This window comes from Lepidochelys olivacea (assembly GCF_965140295.1).
Source record: "Lepidochelys olivacea isolate rLepOli2 genome assembly, chromosome: 4".
Lineage (NCBI taxonomy): Eukaryota > Metazoa > Chordata > Testudines > Cheloniidae > Lepidochelys > Lepidochelys olivacea.
Genome location: NC_140414.1, coordinates 90900451 through 90917647, shown reverse-complemented (window position 1 = coordinate 90917647; position 17197 = coordinate 90900451). Strand labels below are relative to the sequence as shown.

The 17197-nt window shown below is 44.4% G+C and overlaps 1 long non-coding RNA gene across 1 annotated transcript in view; it reads left to right on the top strand.

The window, feature by feature from the left end:
* The window catches only part of LOC311520168, a 100003-nt gene that overhangs the window by 31815 nt on the left and 50991 nt on the right, over positions 1 to 17197 (top strand). The window lies entirely within an intron of this gene.

Genomic DNA, 17197 nt, shown 5'->3' with positions numbered 1-17197 from the left:
GCTGGGGACTCAAACTCACAATATTGGCTACTGACCATCTCCAGAAAGGTCAGTAGCAAACAGTTCATGGAGCACGTTTTGATAAGAAATTTTTTCAGTCCCAAAATTTAGACAGGTTCTAATCACTAAAGCGCCATAAGCATTTCTAAGGCCACACTTTACAATAAGGCTCCTTTACACCACTCTGGCAATGTAAAGGAGCTTTAAAATTTTTACATCTGTTTTATACTCCTGGGGGAATTCAGTAAGAAGAATGAGAACACTTCACTAAGCAGGCAGACTGCTACATTCTGCTCTGCCTGAGAGGACAGAGTCTGGTCCACACCTACCTCCTGAGAAACACCCCAAAGCCCTGCCCCTCCACACCAAGCATACCACAATAGCAAGTGAGAGGAACAGAGTGTCTCTCTCTCATATGTATGACTACCCAGCCCTCCTGTCCCTGCGGAGATTTGTGTCTCTACTGGCTGCTCCGGGCAGCCAAACTGATCTGTCTGCACTGCCGGGGAGGGGCACATAACCACTCTTGCGGCTTCCCTTTGTATCCCCGTTAGAAATAATTTTTCTGCAGGGAAGCAAAGAAATCTGCAGAGGTCATGAATTTTGCGCACGTGCAGTGATGCAAAATTCCCCCAGGAGTACCCCTTCCTCAGAGGCATCTATTAGCTCAGAGGTGGGCAAACTACGGCTCGCGGGCCACATCCAGCCCATGGGACAGTACTGCCCTGCCCCTGAGCTCCCGGCTGGGGAGGCTAGCCCCCGGCCCCTCCCCCGCTGTCCCCTCTCCCCCGCTGTCCCTTCTCCCCCACAGCCTCAGCGTGCACCACCAGCCTGCTGCTCTTGCCGGGCAGCGTGGGCGGCGTGGCTGGCTCTGGCCAGGCAGTGTAGCTGCGAGCTCCTGCTGCTCTGAGCAGCATGGTAAGGGGGTGGGGAGCGGTGGGGTTGGATAAGGGGCAGAGGGGTCCAGGGGGCAGTCAGGGGACAGGGAGCAGGGAGCAGTTGGATGGGGTGGAGGTTCGGGGGGGTCAGGGGAAAGGGAACAGGGGGATTGGATAGGCATGGGAGTCCTGGGGGGCCTGCCTGGGGTTGGGGGTGTGGATAGGGGTTGGGGCAGTCAGGGAGCAGGGGTAGTTGGACAGGGGGTGGGGTCCTGGGGGGGTGGTTAGGGGCAAGGGTCCTGGGAGGGGGTGATCAGGGGACAAGGAGCAGAGTGGCTTGGATGGGTTGGGAGTTCTGAGGGGGGCAGTCATGGGGCGGGAAGTGAGAGGGGGTGGATAGGGGGTGGGGGTCAGGCAATTTGGGGAGGCACAGCCTTCCCTACTCGGCCTTCCATAGAGGCCACAACGCCAATGTGGCCCTCAGGCCAAAAAGTTTGTCCACCCTGTATTAGCTGCTGCCAGATGTAGAATACCTTACTAGACTGGATGGTTCACCATTCTGAACTAGTATGACAAGTCCTATTTTGCAATCTATGTTATATAAAGAATTTTAGCTGTTTAAAGAAAGAGTTGAGGGAGACAATCTACAGCACATTGGGAATGAGGTTGGATGTTGCAACATCTCAAAGCAATGATCATTAGTCAACATAATATTGAGTTTCTATTCTCAGAGTTCACTGCATGGAGCATGAAGAGACTATTTCAGAGATGAATTGCTTTGAGTCCATCCTTACTGAAAGAGATTTCTCAGTTTGTATTTCTGTGAGACTCTCACTTGTTCTCTAGCTGAGTCTTGAAGACAGGGTGCAGATAATTAAAAGTATTTGAGAGATTATAGTCGGTTCTGAACAGTTCCATACCTTATTATAATTATTGGCAAAATATCCTCCCAGATGAGAAACTTTTCCTAACTCTACCCAGCAGGGCATGAATTGTAGTTTAGTTTAGAAGCAACTAGTGATTTTGTTCCTTGCTGTAAGACTAAATTAAATTATTTTGTAGTGTTGGAAGGGAGGTGAGCTCTGAAGTGGTAGACAACAAGATTAGTTGGCTTTAGGAGTACAACACGCTCCCCTACACCAGTCTGGTCGGTGGCTCAGCAGCGGACTGGGGCTAAGGCAGGCTCCCTGCCTGCCCTGGCTCTTTGCAGCTCCTGGAAGGGGCCGCCGTCTCCCTGCGGCCCCCAGACGCTAGGGCATCCAGGGACTGGGAGGCTCCACGCGCTGCCCCCACCCTGAGTACCAGCTCCACAGCTTCCACTGACCAGGAACCACGACCAATGGGAGCGGGGGGCGGTTCCTGTGGGCGTAAAAGTAGTGTGTACCGCACAGAGCTGCCTGGCCACCCTTGCACTTAGAGACCGCAGGGACCTGGTGACCACTTCCAAGAGCCCCGGTAAGTGCTGCCATAACCCCGCACCCCAACCCTCTGGCCCAGCCTGGAGCCCCCTCCTGCACCCCAAGCTCCTCATCCCCGGTCCTACCCCCAATCAGAGCCCTCACCCCTCCTGCACCTCAATCCCCTGACCCAGCTCGGAGCCTCCTCCTGCACCCCAAACCCTTCATCCCCGGCCCTACCCCAGAGCCTCCACTCCCAGCCCAGAGCCCATACCTCCCCTCCCACACCCAACCCTCTGCCCCAGCCCGGTTACAATGAGTGAGGGTTGAGAAGAGTGAGTGATGTGGGGGCGGGGCCTCAGAGAAGGGGTGGGGTATGGGCGGGCCCTCAGAGAGGGGGCAGGGCAGGGGTGTTTGGTTTTGTGTGACTAGAAAGTTGGCAACCCTACAGTGCCTGATGTCAGCAGGGCTACTCCAGCCAAAAGGAAGAGCTATTGGTTTCCCAGTGGGGGATACCAGCCCTTCTTACTGAGCTCCAACTCCACCATCCCTCAGCAACTCTCAATGTTGTTGTAGAGAAATAAAAAATTAGGATGTTCCTTGTAATAAGGGACTGTTGACAACCATAGCGGGAGGCCTCTGGGGCGCATCTGACAGTTGCGCCTCACAGGCACAGCACTGGGTTGGAACTCAGTCTCTTCTTTGTGGAGCTAGGGGTTCTAGGTCAGTCTCAAGCCCTCTGGCTGAGAGAGATAAAATGGCTGTTTCCCCTTCTGCTACAGGGAGCAACGCTAGGTCTGCTTCTCCTCCTGCTGCTGTAACCTAACTCCTTGCAGCCAGCTGTCTCCCACAAACAGTGCCCCTGCCCAGCTCTCTGTGCACATGTCAGGCTGGTTCTAGGCATATGCAAGCTCTCCGGGGTCTGCAGATGGTCTTCCAGGCCACGCAAGCAGGTTCTGATATGGTAACTCCTTCTCCTCCCAAACAAGGGGTCTGTCTGGTGCAGCTCCAATGTCAGGATGGTCCCAGTCATGTACAGGCTATGCAGGGTCTGTATGTGTTTGCCCTGCTTTGTCAGTCAGACTCCAGTTCCCCAGGCCTCACAAGCAGTTTGTGTCCCTCAAGCAAAAGCCAGGCAAGCAGTTTCAGTAGCACTTCCCCAATCCTCTGTGCTTCTGACTGCATGAGCTGCTGGAAGCTTCTTTTCTCAAGCCCCCAAAATACCAAGGAGGCTACATTTATCACAGATTTATATTTTGGTAGTGCCTAGAAGCCAGTTACTGTGCTATTTGTTGTGAAAACATACAGTAAACAACAGTCCTTACCCCTAAGAGTTTTAGGATCTCCATTGTTCTTTGATCTATGACAGCATCAGCTGATGCAGAGTTCTTTTTCAAGAAGAGATCAACTTTTGGAGTATTGTAGAATAGCTTTGGCACTTTAAAACAATATCAAAATTATATTTTTCAAGTAGTTGAAACAGGAATTGCCAAATTATTTGGTTGACAGCCTTGATGCTGCAAACACTTCGAGTGATGGCTTATTATCAAGGTACGGCTGCTAGTTTGCTGGCTGATCTTTGTGGACATATTTTGACTTATCTGGGTAAATGATAATAAGGAATAAGTGGGAGTGAAGCAATCTCCAAAGACTTTTGCTATTGTCTTGTTGCCTCGGTTAAATATTTCAGACTACTGTCAGCAGTGAGAAAGACTATGTCTACCTCAGTGGATGCACTCTGAGCTGTAAAATAAGCATATGGGGTCAAGCCCTCAGCTGTCCCTATGTCATGCTCCTACAGCTGAGGTTGGGCTGGAAGTGAAGATGACTCTCAGTCACCTTTCCATTCTCTCAAATCTATTCCATGGACTGTTTCCCTCCAACATAGAGTAGCCCAAGGGATGCTGTAAATTATATCAGTTGGAGCACTTTCATAGGGACTACTCCACCAGCTGATGATTTATCTCAGGGGAATCCTTGCCGGACTCTTAAGGGCAACTTTCCAGCTGTTTTGCTCTGCTGCTGCAGCACAAAACACCTGGAACAGGAGCCAGAGAGCTGGTTCATAATCTTACTCTATGGGATCTGGTTCTGTGTTGTGGTTTATCTCCTTTTGGTGGTGCCTCCTTCCAGCCTGGGAGTAATAAACTGTATGAAGAAATATATTAAGAAATCTAACACAGGTATCATTTCATGTGCAGAGGATGGAACACCTAGATATTGCAAATGGGGAGTTCCTGAGATTATAGCAATCCAACCTTGGGCTGAAATAGTTTTTAACCTTTAGAGGTGAGGATAGTGTTATTAATACAACAGCAGGACTGTGGGCAGTTAGGAAGGTTGCATGAACCTGATCAAACCAGTCCAGTCTTTTTGTAGTTAATGTGTTTTTTCTTTTATATCTATAGGTGTGTTTGCTTTGAATAGTTTAATAAAAATGGGATATAGTTATCTGTAGTATAGTGAAGTCAAAAGAGTTACAGTGAGGATTAATTTGTCCCAATAACTTTATCAGTAATACACCCAGAAACACCCAACCCCAAGGTGCTCAGGTCAAATGAAAACCTTATAAAATATAAGACATGAAAACCTCTTAAAACACATAGTTATAGTTGGGGAGGTACTTTCCTTATAAGCATCTGTGTACAGGAGAGTTCATATAACTTGCTCAAAGCTACACAGCAACCTAGTGGCAGAACCAGGATGAGAAGTGAGTGGCCCACTTATCCCACCAGTTGTGCAGCTGCATGGCTGACTTCAACAGCAGCTATTAAAAAAAAAATGAAAATCAAACAAAATATACTTTGTAAATGTTGCATTCCAAACACTGAGGCATTGTGCTACTGGATAAGAAGTAACATAACTTTGATTATTAAAAAAGTCAGTCTAAGGGTGTCATTTCGCAAACCTTTACTCACATGAATAGTTCAAACTAGGATGAGGCAGAGGACGGCTGGGGTTAAAGCACAGGACTGAGAATCAGGCAATGTGGGTTTCGTTCGAGGGATTTAGTCAATTTTCTCTCTGGGAACTCACTTGATGCCTGCTTTTCAGGAGTGCTGAGCACTTGTAGCTCTCGTTGATCTCAACTGAAATTGGGAGGGTTCAGCACCTCCTTAAAGTCATATTCACAGAACAAGGCACTTCTAAGCACAGAGGTGAACCTGGCTTATTTTATTTATTTATTTATTTGTATTCGTGTAGCCCCTAGGAGCCCTAGTCATGCCCCCAAATCCTACTGTGCTAGGTTCTGTACAGACTGAAAGGAAAAAATGGTCTCTGCCTCAAAGCAATAATAAACTATATCTTCCTCACAAGGTGTTAGGAAGATTTTATTCTTTAATGTTTGTAAAGCTGAGTGAGCTCGTTGGCTAGAGGTGCGGTAGAAGGGCAAAACAGTATTATTCAATTGGGTTGGTTGAAAGTTTCCATCAACTGTTTTTCAACAGAAAATTGGGTTTTCAACAAAATAATTTTTTTGAGGAAAGTGTTTGCTTTCCATGGAAAATCTTGACTTTTCATCTAACCCCCCAAAATTTTAGGCTTTCATGGGTTTTTTGCACAAAAAGTCTAAATTTTCCATGGGAATCCCCCTCCCAAATTTCCAGTGAACTCTTTTTAATCTGTTTGCATTATCCAAGTAGAATGAAAAACAAAAGAGACTGCATAAATATTGAAAGTAGAATTATTCAGTAACTTCATTTAATCACTTATTCTTTAATCTGAAAGTGTCTCTTTATGGCAGTATAGTTAATACAAAATAATATAAATTATTACATTGAGAACAACAGGTCTGAGCAGCTGAATGTCCAACTTGTCGTGTGTAACATTTTCAGCTGTAATACCGCATTAGTGTATTTTATGTTTTTGACATTTCTTTCTGTGAGACAATACTTGTTTCACTGAACAGAAACTTGACAATCAGGTTCTTGTTGATTGCATTTGGCTTGTTTTAAAAGATACTTGACTGGTTTTCAGCTGATACAGCAACTTAAAATACTAACCCAAAATGGAACCTACCTTAAAAATACATATTCAAACGAGTGTCCTGACTGAAAAAAAAAATCTATCTGTTCTGCAAAAGTGAGGCTGCAACACGAGGATTCTATTTTCTCTGTTAGGCAACCCTGTCTGAACAAACCTCTGGCGGTAAGTTTAATTTTGTATCCATTGCTCTATCTAATTGCTCTGTCTATTTGCTTAGTTCTTTTTAGCAGGTTATGGTAATAAAGAAGCTTAGTCTCCTGAAACTCTTGGGGGGCGTGTGGGAGTGGGGAAGGAGTTTTTGTTATCTTGCCTGCTCAAGAATGCAACAAGCAGATTACCCACAGGCATGCAGCCACAGAGCTAACACAGATGTAGCATTAGACCTACCACCTTAGACAGTGTGTCTATTATTTATGTGTCACTGTATGTGATGTTTTACAGGGCTATAAATAACTCAGCAAACAGATAACAAGGTCCAGATGCTAAAGAGTTTATAATAAAAAAAATACAAACTAGTATTGTTTTAATACTGTGTGCTTTGTACTAAAACACAGGCACTCTACTGTACTGTGTCTGAATGTTAGGTATGTAGGCCTTCTGGAATGGGAGCATTTTAATTTTGTTTCTTTTGATTTTTCCAATGGCCTACTCAGTTTCTAGGCACGTCACATAATTTAAAGCACACATACACAAGATATAAATTCTTTAATAAGCTAGTCTCTGCAGTTATCCAAGTTATTCAGGTATTGAACTGCCCCCCAAATAAATAAAACCCAGATGATATGAAGATGAGGGAATGTGTTGTTGGCAAATGCCAATGGGTTACTGTACTGAGTGGGAGGCACCGAAGAAGGTATAGTGTCACAAAACGATAAAGGAAACAAAGTGTTAAGAGTGCCTGAAGCAAATGTAGGGTGTGCAGCCATGAGTAGGAAGCCAGTTAATAGATGCAGACAGGTGTGGAGTTGCATAAAGCTTTTAAGGTAACGATGAGAAGCCTGATGTGGACATTGTGAAGTCTGTGTACGGATTTGAGAAATAGGGAAAATTGCTGCTGTAACTGTGGAGCTCAGCACTTTGACAGGAGTGTTTCATCATCAAAGGGCTCTGGAAGCTTGTTTTAGTACCTAATGTACAGAAAATCACCTACACTAATTTCTTTGGTGGCTACCTGTCCTTCTACTTGGGTGTCCTCATTGGGGGTGGAAGGGAATATACCTTGCATGTGGCAGAACACTAGCTTCATATTTACTGGTGGTAGCTGGATGCATTGTTTTGGTCTACTGGAAGAAAAGAGACCAGCCAACTTAATCTTGCTAGCTTACAAAAGTATATTACACCATTTCCATGGGAAAACTGACTTGCATCAATGCCAACAAGAGAGAATAGCTGAACATCTGGTTTCCAGTTTTCAAGTATGCAGTTAATGCAGATAACCTTGGTACATATAGGTTAAGGATGTATTACTGTTTTTCTTATATAAGATTCCTAAATCAAACTAGGACTACAACTTAGCTCCAACCTCAGATGAAGTGGGCCAAATTCTTCCACGGCAAAACTCCTTTGAAAAAAAATATTGTGCATTATACAGATGTTGTCACTTAGGTTGCTTCCACATTAGACTAATAGCTACTAGTTGGGCTGTGTAACAACAAAATATTAAGATAAAAGAGGAGCATGTGCTGAAAACTTTAACTCCTTCAGAACATGAATATCATCAAAGTGCTATACTTACTGTAGCTAGTTACAATGGTGCATATTTATTACTTTCCAATAGAACTAATTTTTTATTACAGAAGGAGTAAAGGGACATATATGATGAGATCAGGACAGCATGAAAGTTAGATGGTATCAAGGGAGGGTGTTAGCGGACGGCCAAGGATGTTTGGTGAGGTGCCAGCTATGCCCGTTTATACCATCCGTGACTTTAACCGCTAGGACGCACTGTCCCTTCGCGGCGGGCAGCCCGGGCTAGGCTGACGGATGCCCCAAGGTCCTAACCACCCGTGACTTTAACTGCTAGAGCTCAGAGCTCCTTCGCAGCGGGCAGTCAATACTGACTGACAGGTGCCCCAATGGCAGCACTAAGAGCCTCTCCACACCCGTGACTTTAACTGCTAGAGTTCAGAGCTCCTTTGCAGCGGGCAGCCAGGATTGACTGACAGGTGCCCCAAGAGTTTGCCCCGTGGAGGCGGCACAACTCAACGCTAGGCTCTTAGTACTCTCACCTAATGGCCAGGCTTTAGAGCCAAAACGGCTGAGGTTCTTTAATTGTGTTGGCTGCTTTACAGTAAACCAGAGAAAACAAGTCAGGCTTATGCACAAATGGTTACCAAAATTTATTAAGCTAGATTCTAATCATGTGGTTACAAAATTGCTAGTGCCTACTTATTTAAATGTAGAGATGTTACACACACAAACAAGTTACAAAACTGAAGCCACAATCCCAAAGAAAGAAAACAAAGTATAGAGCTCTATTTCAAAATATGTGTACACTAAAGATAGGAGATCAGGTGTGGGTGCTTCTTACCCTCCTTGCATCTCTCGATTCCAGTGGTGCCAAACCAGGATCGGTCACTCAATTCCGCGGAAAGACGAATAAGGGACAAGGCGTAGGGACCCTCTTAGCTGCAGAAGCCTTGGGAGGCTGTCACTTATCTGACCAGCAGATAGATAGTGAAAAGCACTCAAAAATCATGGTGCTGTAGGTCCCCTACTTATACCTCTGTACTCCTTTATTCTCTTTCTCCTTTCTTATGCCAAATTGAGGCTGGTCTGTCGGGGTGACGCCAGCTCTCGCAAGAGTAGTTTACACTTGCAAGGGAGAGAAACAGTAAGTGTCGACTACTGGACATTTCTTTTATCAGGGTAAATATTTTCCCACCTAGGATGTTGGTGTGTGTGCATCACGCTATTTAGTAGGGGCTAAGAGCCATGTCTGTCACAGGGCCTCTGCCTGCTGTGAGCTTAATCGTGGTATCTGTTCCCAGAGGCACATTGTAGCAGCACACCTGTGCTTTCACAGCTTCAAAGGCTGTGCTGGAATATATGTTAAGTGCCCTGTTCCGGCTTCCTCCTGTATTTCCAGCAATGCTGGTCTGACGGGGGGGGGGGCTGGCTGTCTGGCTACAGAGGGCAGACCATAAGAAGATACTATAGTTATTGTATTATCTAAGGGTATGTCTACACTACAAAATTAGGTCAATTTTATAGAAGTCGATTTTTAGAAATCGATTTTATACCGTTGATTATGTATGTCCCTACTAAGTGCATTAAGTCGGCGGAGTGTGTCCTCAATACCATGGCTAGCATTGACTTACGGAGCGGTGTACTGTGGGTAGCTATCTCACAGTTCCCGCAGTCTCCATTACCCATTGGAATTCTGGGTTAAGCTCCCAATGCCTGATGGGGTAAAAACGTTGCTGAGGGTGGTTTTGGGTACATGTCATCAGTCGCCCCTTCCTTCCTCCCTCCGTGAAAGCAACGGCAGACAATCGTTTCGCACCTTTTTTCCTGGGTTACCCATGCAGACGCCATACCACGGCAAGCATGGAGTCCGCTCAGCTCACTGCTGCTGTTGTGAGCATTGTAAACACCTCACACATTATCCTGGAGTATGTTCAAAACCAGGCTAAGAGACGCCAGCACAAGGACGATTGTGATGAGGACATGGACACAGACATTCCTGAAAGCACGGGCTGTGGCAATTGGGACATCATGGTGGCAGTGGGGCTGGTTGATACAGTGGAACACTGATTCTGGGCCCGGCAAACAAGCACAGACTGGTGGGACCGCATAGTGTTGCAGGTATGGGATGATTCACAGTGGCTGTGAAACTTTCGCATGCATAAGGCCACTTTCCTTGAACTTTGTGAATTGCTTTCCCCAGCCCTGAAGCGCAGGAATACCAAGATGAGAGCTGCCCTGACAGTTGAGAAGCGAGTGGCAATCGCCCTGTGGAAGCTTGCAATTCCTGACTGCTACCGGTCAGTCAGGAATCAATGTGGAGTGGGCAAGTCTACTGTGAGGACTGCTGTGATCCAAGTAGCCAGTGCAATCACTGACGTTCTGCTATCAAGGGTAGTAACTCTGGGAAACGTGCAGGTCATACGGGATGGCTTTGCTGCAATGGGGTTCCCTAACTGTGGTGGGGTGATAGACGGAACACATATCCCTATCTTGGCACCGGACCACCTTGCCAACCAGTATATAAACCACCAGGGGTACTTCTCAATGCGTCTGGGTGAGGAGGATATGGAACTTGGGGAGGAGGGCAGGCAGTTATACAATGGATACAGCTGGGCTCTGTGCTCTTGTTGGCTTTCCTGCAGCCCCAACAGATGCTTCATCATGTCCGTTTCCTCCCCCATTAGCCTCAGCATCACCTCCTGCCTCTGTGCTTTGCACTCACTTAATGCTTTCCTGGCCTCTGCCACTGAATGCCTCTATGAATTAATCTGTGCCCTGTCAGTGTGGGAGGACTGCATGAGCTTGGAAAACATGTCATCGTAAGTCAGGTTTTTTTTGCCTTCTAATCTGTGCTAACCTCACGGACAGAGATGAGAGGGGGAGCATAGAAACATTTGCACCTGGGGGGAGATAAAAAGGGAGATTAAAATTTAAGATGATACATTTCTGAGAACAAAAGGGAGACTCTTTCACAGTGAATCAAGCAATTTACAGCAGACAGCACATGTACTTTAGGTACAAGGTCGCATTTTGCCTTTTATATTGAGCGCCTGCCGGTATGGTGATACATCACACAGCTGGGCAACAGAATTCAGTTTCCAGGCAGCCATAGTAAGCCAAAGGGTACGAGGTGTTGGCTTCTTACGCCTTCATAACATATGGGAATGGTTTCAAACTGCAGCGCCATCCTTTCCAAGCAATGCCGGTTGGGTTTCACATTTAAAAGGAGGGGCTGTGGTTTTCGGGCGGATGTGCAGCACACACCTCCCCCACCCCAAGCCGTGGCTATTCTCTGGGATGATCCCTTCACCCCTCCCCCGCCACGTGGCTATTCTCCTGGATGATCCCTTTTAGCCAGGTGCAAACAACCCAGCATGAACGGGGTCCTTTTACTGTTCCCTTACAAAAATTACCCTATTTCAACCAGGTGACCATGAATGACATTACTCTCCTGAGGCTAACACAGAAAGATAAAGACCGAATGTTGCTTGAATGCGACCAAAACCCAGGACCATTCGCTGCCATACTTTGTGCTGCAATGATTCAGAATACTTGCAACTGGCTTGGCGTGGTAAAGTGTCCTACTGTGGAGGATGAAATAAGGCAGCCCTCCCCAGAAACCTTCTGCAAAGGCTTTCAGAGTACCTCCAGGAGAGCTTCATGGAGATGTCCCAGGAGGATTCCCGCTCCATCCCCAGACACGTTAACAGCTACTTTTCGAGTAGCTGTACTGGTCGTGAATGCATCCCAATTGTTCAGGGCAAATCAAACATTAAACACTATTGCTTTTAAACGCTGTACTGTAGTTACATATGTGCACTCACCAGAGCTGCCTTCTCCGGCTTCAGGGTCGGGGATCCCGCCTTGGGAGGTATTGGCTCCAGGGTGATGAAAAGATCCTGGCTGCCAGGGAGAATGGATTCACCGCTTGCCTGCTGCACATTCTCCTCCTCCTCTTCCTCATCCACAAAATCCTCCTCCTTGTTGTGTGAGACGCCCCCCTTGCAGGTGTCCACGGACAGTGGTGGGGTAGTGGTAGGGTCCCCACCTAGAATGTCATGCACCTGATAATAGAAGTGGCATGTATGGTGCTCTGACTCAGAGCGACTGTTTGCCTCCTTTGTCTTTTCGTAGGCTTGCCTGAGCTCCTTAACTTTCATGTGGCACTACTGTGTGTCCCTGTTGTAGCCTCTCTACACCATGCCCTGTGTGATTTTGACATATATATTAGCATTTCTTCTTTTTGATCGAAGTTCGGCCTGCACAGATTCTTCTCCCCATACAGCAATCAGATCCAGTGTCTCCCTTTCGGTCCATGCTGGAGCTTGTTTGCGATTCTGCGAGGACTGCATGGTCACTTGTGCTGCTGAGCTCGCCACGCTGACCAAACAGGAAAATGAAATTCAAAATTTCCTGGGGCTTTTACTGTGTACCTGGCTAGTGCATCGGAGTTCAAAGTGCTGTCCAGAGCGGTCACATTGGAGCACTCTGGGATAGCTCCCAGAGACCAATACCGTTGAATTGCATCTGCACTACCACAAATTCGACTCAGCAAGGTCGATTTTAGTGCTACTTCCCTCGCTGGGGAGGAGTACAAAAGTCATTTTTAAGAGCCCTTTAGGTCAATGGAATGGGATTAGTTGTGTAGATGCATTCATTTTAAAATTGACCTAACGCAGCTAAATTCAACCTAACCCCGTAGTGTAGACCAGGGCTAAGAATGGACAACTTTTCTTGCATAAGGTACTAAAGTATAGACAGGAGTCTGAGTCGCAACGATGGAAGAAAGGCTACATTTAGAGATATCATAGAAGAAAAAATGATAGGATTTAACAAAGGTTTTGATTTTGTGTGAAGGAAAGAGAGGAATCAAAGAGGACACCAAAGTTTTAACCCTAAGTAATAGGGAGGCTTATCAGTTCCGTATTACAGGCTCTCTATTAATAATCTTTTTTCTGTTTGGGAAACAACGTATGGATCACTCACAAAAGAATTGCTTCGTTATTCAGCAATTGTTTTTTTTTTCTCTTTATACCCTCCCAGCACATATGGCTATACCTGGGCAGGTCAGTGTTACTGAGTTTTGCTAGCATTCTCTATATGGGACTTTCCTAAACAGAAGAGGTTTGAATCCATCATATCGAGCCCTGTACAAGAGGGTTTGTATTCAGTCCAGAGACAAGGTGGGTGAGGTAATCTCTCATATTGAACCGACTCCTGTTAGTTAAAGACACAAACTTTCAAGCACCACAGAGCTCTTTTTCAGGTCCAATATTCAGTTCAGACAGTGTCATTCACAGCAGTCCTGTCAGGCAATCAGAAGAGTTCTGAAGGTTTTTCTGAAGCTAAGAACAAACGTGTTGGAAACTTACCAGATTGTCTCCCTACACTGGGCAGTAAGAGGGAACTGGTGGAGGGTCACAGCTGCCCTGCCCTTTATGCCCTCATACAGGAGTGTGAGGAGAATACGGCCCGAGTGGCTCCAGTCGATGCTATTAAAAAGATTCCAATCTCACACTGACACATATTCATTGATGATTTTAACTTTGTCATTAAATGAAGCAGACTTGTGCAGTAGCTTATAGTCAATTTTAAGACCACAAACACACTTTAAAGTAGGAACTGAGCATTTATTTTAAAAATTCTCTAAGACTAACAATTGCCAACTTTTTGAGAATTCATTACCTAACAGTGTTTTATTTGGTTGCCTGTGCCTGATTTATATTGTAGACAATTGAAAAATATCGGTAGTAATACCAGACACACTGTAAATGGCTATTTGGTCTTTATTTCTACATTTTAAAACAACCATGTACATTGGGCTTTTGCTAGTCATGTAGAGATTGGCATAGCTAAGCTTTTTATTTTAAAAAATCAGATAGTGATCTCATTATGTGGTAAGCTTTATATAAAATGTCTGAACTCATTCACAAAAACTGTTTATCCACTAATTACATAAGCATCTTTTTTTTGTTTGCATTTATGGGGCGTTATCTCTGTAACATACCAATGCATACCATGTCTCTAAGGCTTCAGCAGCAGTATGTGATTTGTATTACTGCTTGACTAAGGCTTTACACGCCTCTTCAGTTTTTCTTAGGGTGGTGTCCCAAAGGACTCAAGCCAAATTCTCATATGCAATCCTACAGTTAGCCCAAACAGAAACACATTGTACATGATGTGTGTCTGTGTAGGTGTGGGAGGGATAGGGCCTTAAGAACCGTATGTGAAGGGAGGGATGTAATTTCATGTGAAGTTCGTGAAAAAATTAGAGAAACACGGAACATGTTTGGTAACTACATGACTACTGTTTGTTTCACTCTAAATGATCTGCAAACTCTCTGGGGTAGCTTACTCTGGTAGGTAAAATACTGCCATAAAGTGGAAATAAAAAATAGAAATGAAAGACCAATTTTCAACATGGTAAAAGGTTAAAGTAGGGTGACATGAGGCTCTGTACAAGGACTGGAGTTCAATATATTTTTAAATTATCTTCGTAAAATGGGTGAAAAGTGATACTGCAGAATTTACAGGTGGCACAATTCTAGAGTTTAGTCAAGCCCGCAGAATACTATGAGCAACGTCAGAGGGACCTAACAAAGCTAGGTAGATGGGCAGCACCAGATCAGATGAAAATTTGTTGTTGACAAAATGCAAGATAGTGGAAAAAAAAAAAAAGAGAGAGAGAAAGACACAAGTGTCAGCATGGACAGTTCAATGTGCTCTACAGCAGTGGTTCTCAGCCAGGGCTGCGCATACCCCTGGGGGTACACAGAACTCTTCCAAGGAGTACATAAACTCATCTAGATATTTGCTTAACTATACAACAGGCTACATAAAAAGTACTAGTGAAGTCAGTACAAATTAAAATTTCATACACAGTGACTTGTTTATACACTATACACTGAAATGTAAGTATGTTTATATTCCAATTGATTTTATAATTATATGGTAAAAATGAGAAAGTAAGCAATTTTTCTGTAATAGTGTAGCTGTGACACTTTTTTGTATTTTTATGTCTGATTTGTAAGCAAGTAATTTTTAAGGGAAGTGAAACTTGGGGTACATAAGAGAAAAATCAGACTCCTGAAAGGGATACAGTAGTCTGGAAAGGTTGAGAGCCACTGCTCTACAGCAACTGTCAAAAGAAAATACATTAGGATGCATAAAGAAAGAACAATACTGAGAACATAACACCATTACATCAAGCTTATAGTTCTCCTTACTTGGAATACTGTGTTCAGTTTTAGTTACCCTACCTCAAAACAACGTGGCAGAAACAGAAATTCAGACATGTGTGATGAATATGATTAGATCATGGCAGGATTTTGTATGGATGAGGAATTGAAAGACCAGAACTGCTTCATTTAGAGAGGACACAAATGACAGGTGATATAATGGAAGTGTACTATACAATCAAATAGCCCAGAAAAGATAAACTGAATGCTCCTATTTATCCTTTTTCACAATCCAGGAACAAGTGGGATGTTCAGTGAAATTGGAAAGCAACAAATTCAAAACTGATACCTGCAAATACTAAAAAAAACCCCAACACCTGACAACATAACTTAAGACAGACTCATTCCTAAACAATATTGAGATGGCTGAGCTGAACAATATTTAGAAAACAATCAGACACACAAAGTGGGTGAGAGAATCTTTTATTGGACCAACTTCTGTTAAGGAGAGACACAAGCTTTTGAGCTTACATGGAGCTCTTCTTCAGGTCACTGTATACAAAAAAGGATTAGACATTTATATAGTAAAAGCAAATGTCCAGCATTAGAGTTATGTTTAGGAAAGGCTATAAACCCTCATACTTCAGGCCATAGGTAACAGAGATTAAGGAGAAACTTTTCTGAAGGTCAGGTTCGACCACAATTGTCTACTGTGAGGTTTCTTGCACTCATCTTTGATGCATCTGTTAGTTGATACTGTCAGATACAGGTTACTGAATGAAATAGACAAAAGTGATGGCAATTTCTCTTGTTGTTCTGATTAATTTATCATATTATTAGTCATTCTTACAGCTTGGCATGGCTACGGCCCTTGCTTTAAGTTAACTTCTTTGTATTCTAACTTATTTCTATCAACCTCATAGGTCTTATGTGCCTTCCAGTGAACTTACTATTTAAAGGCTTGTCTTCATGGGAAATTATACCAGTATAATTATATTGGTAGCATGGCTGTAAATTTCCTCATGTAGACAAGTCCTCTTCTCAGGCAAAATCTCACACAAAAAGGCTTGGGAAGGAAAAATGGCAGAGTTTCTGCCTATTTTTCTGTTGAGTAATAAGTTTGACCACCCTGTGGACTAAGTAGATCGGCTGAGATCTACATGGAGGCAAAAGCCATATGCATGGAGGCCCTCTGACTCCACAGCAGCTCTGAAAGTCTTTTGACCCTCCCTCCGACTTCTTGGCAGCGCAGCAGCAAATGAACCTTGTGACAGATTCCCCTTGAAAAGCTACTTCCCAACAGGAGGGATATAGCCCCACGTTATATTAACTTTCATGTGAGATCCCTGCAGCATGGGCAGGAGGATGTGCATTCCCAAGCACGTCCCTAGCTCTTATGATTTCTCAGACCTGCAGAGGGCTTTCTTCAGGACTGGGGACACAGGGGAACAGTGCAGCTTATGGTTCCCATCCTTCCATGAGGGAGACCTAGGTGCAGAGTCCCCTCTGCATGAAGGTAAATGGCATGATCTGGTACGTCTAGACAAACAGCAACAAGGGATAAAAAGTAGGTGATAATACAATGGACAAGTGCTATGGTTTTTATTTTTTTAAATATATATATTTTCTAAAAAACTAAGAGTTGGATTCCATTGCTCTATATTATCTAAAACTTGGATCCTTTATCTTTTTAATAGTATAAAATAAAACATTCGATTCCTGGCATTAAAACCATGTTGGAGAGCCAACAATCAATGTGCTTAGTTAGCACAGAACCAGTAAACTTTCCCAAGCACCAGTCTGAGTCCTGATACAGTAAATAATCAGTTAGCTTTTCATGTGATGAGGGACAATAAAATGGTGTGCAACATGAGTTTTTCAGCAATATAAATCTGCACAAGCTATACACCTGTTTGTCTTATGAGTCCCTGACACCAGCATCACATACTCTCATGTGTATACAGCTCTACTACTGCAATTCTTTCTTAACTTGGCTTCAGCACCAGTTATAACTTGTTCTGAATATAGGCAATTAAGTTCACCCTGTTTCATTTTCACACAGGCTGGC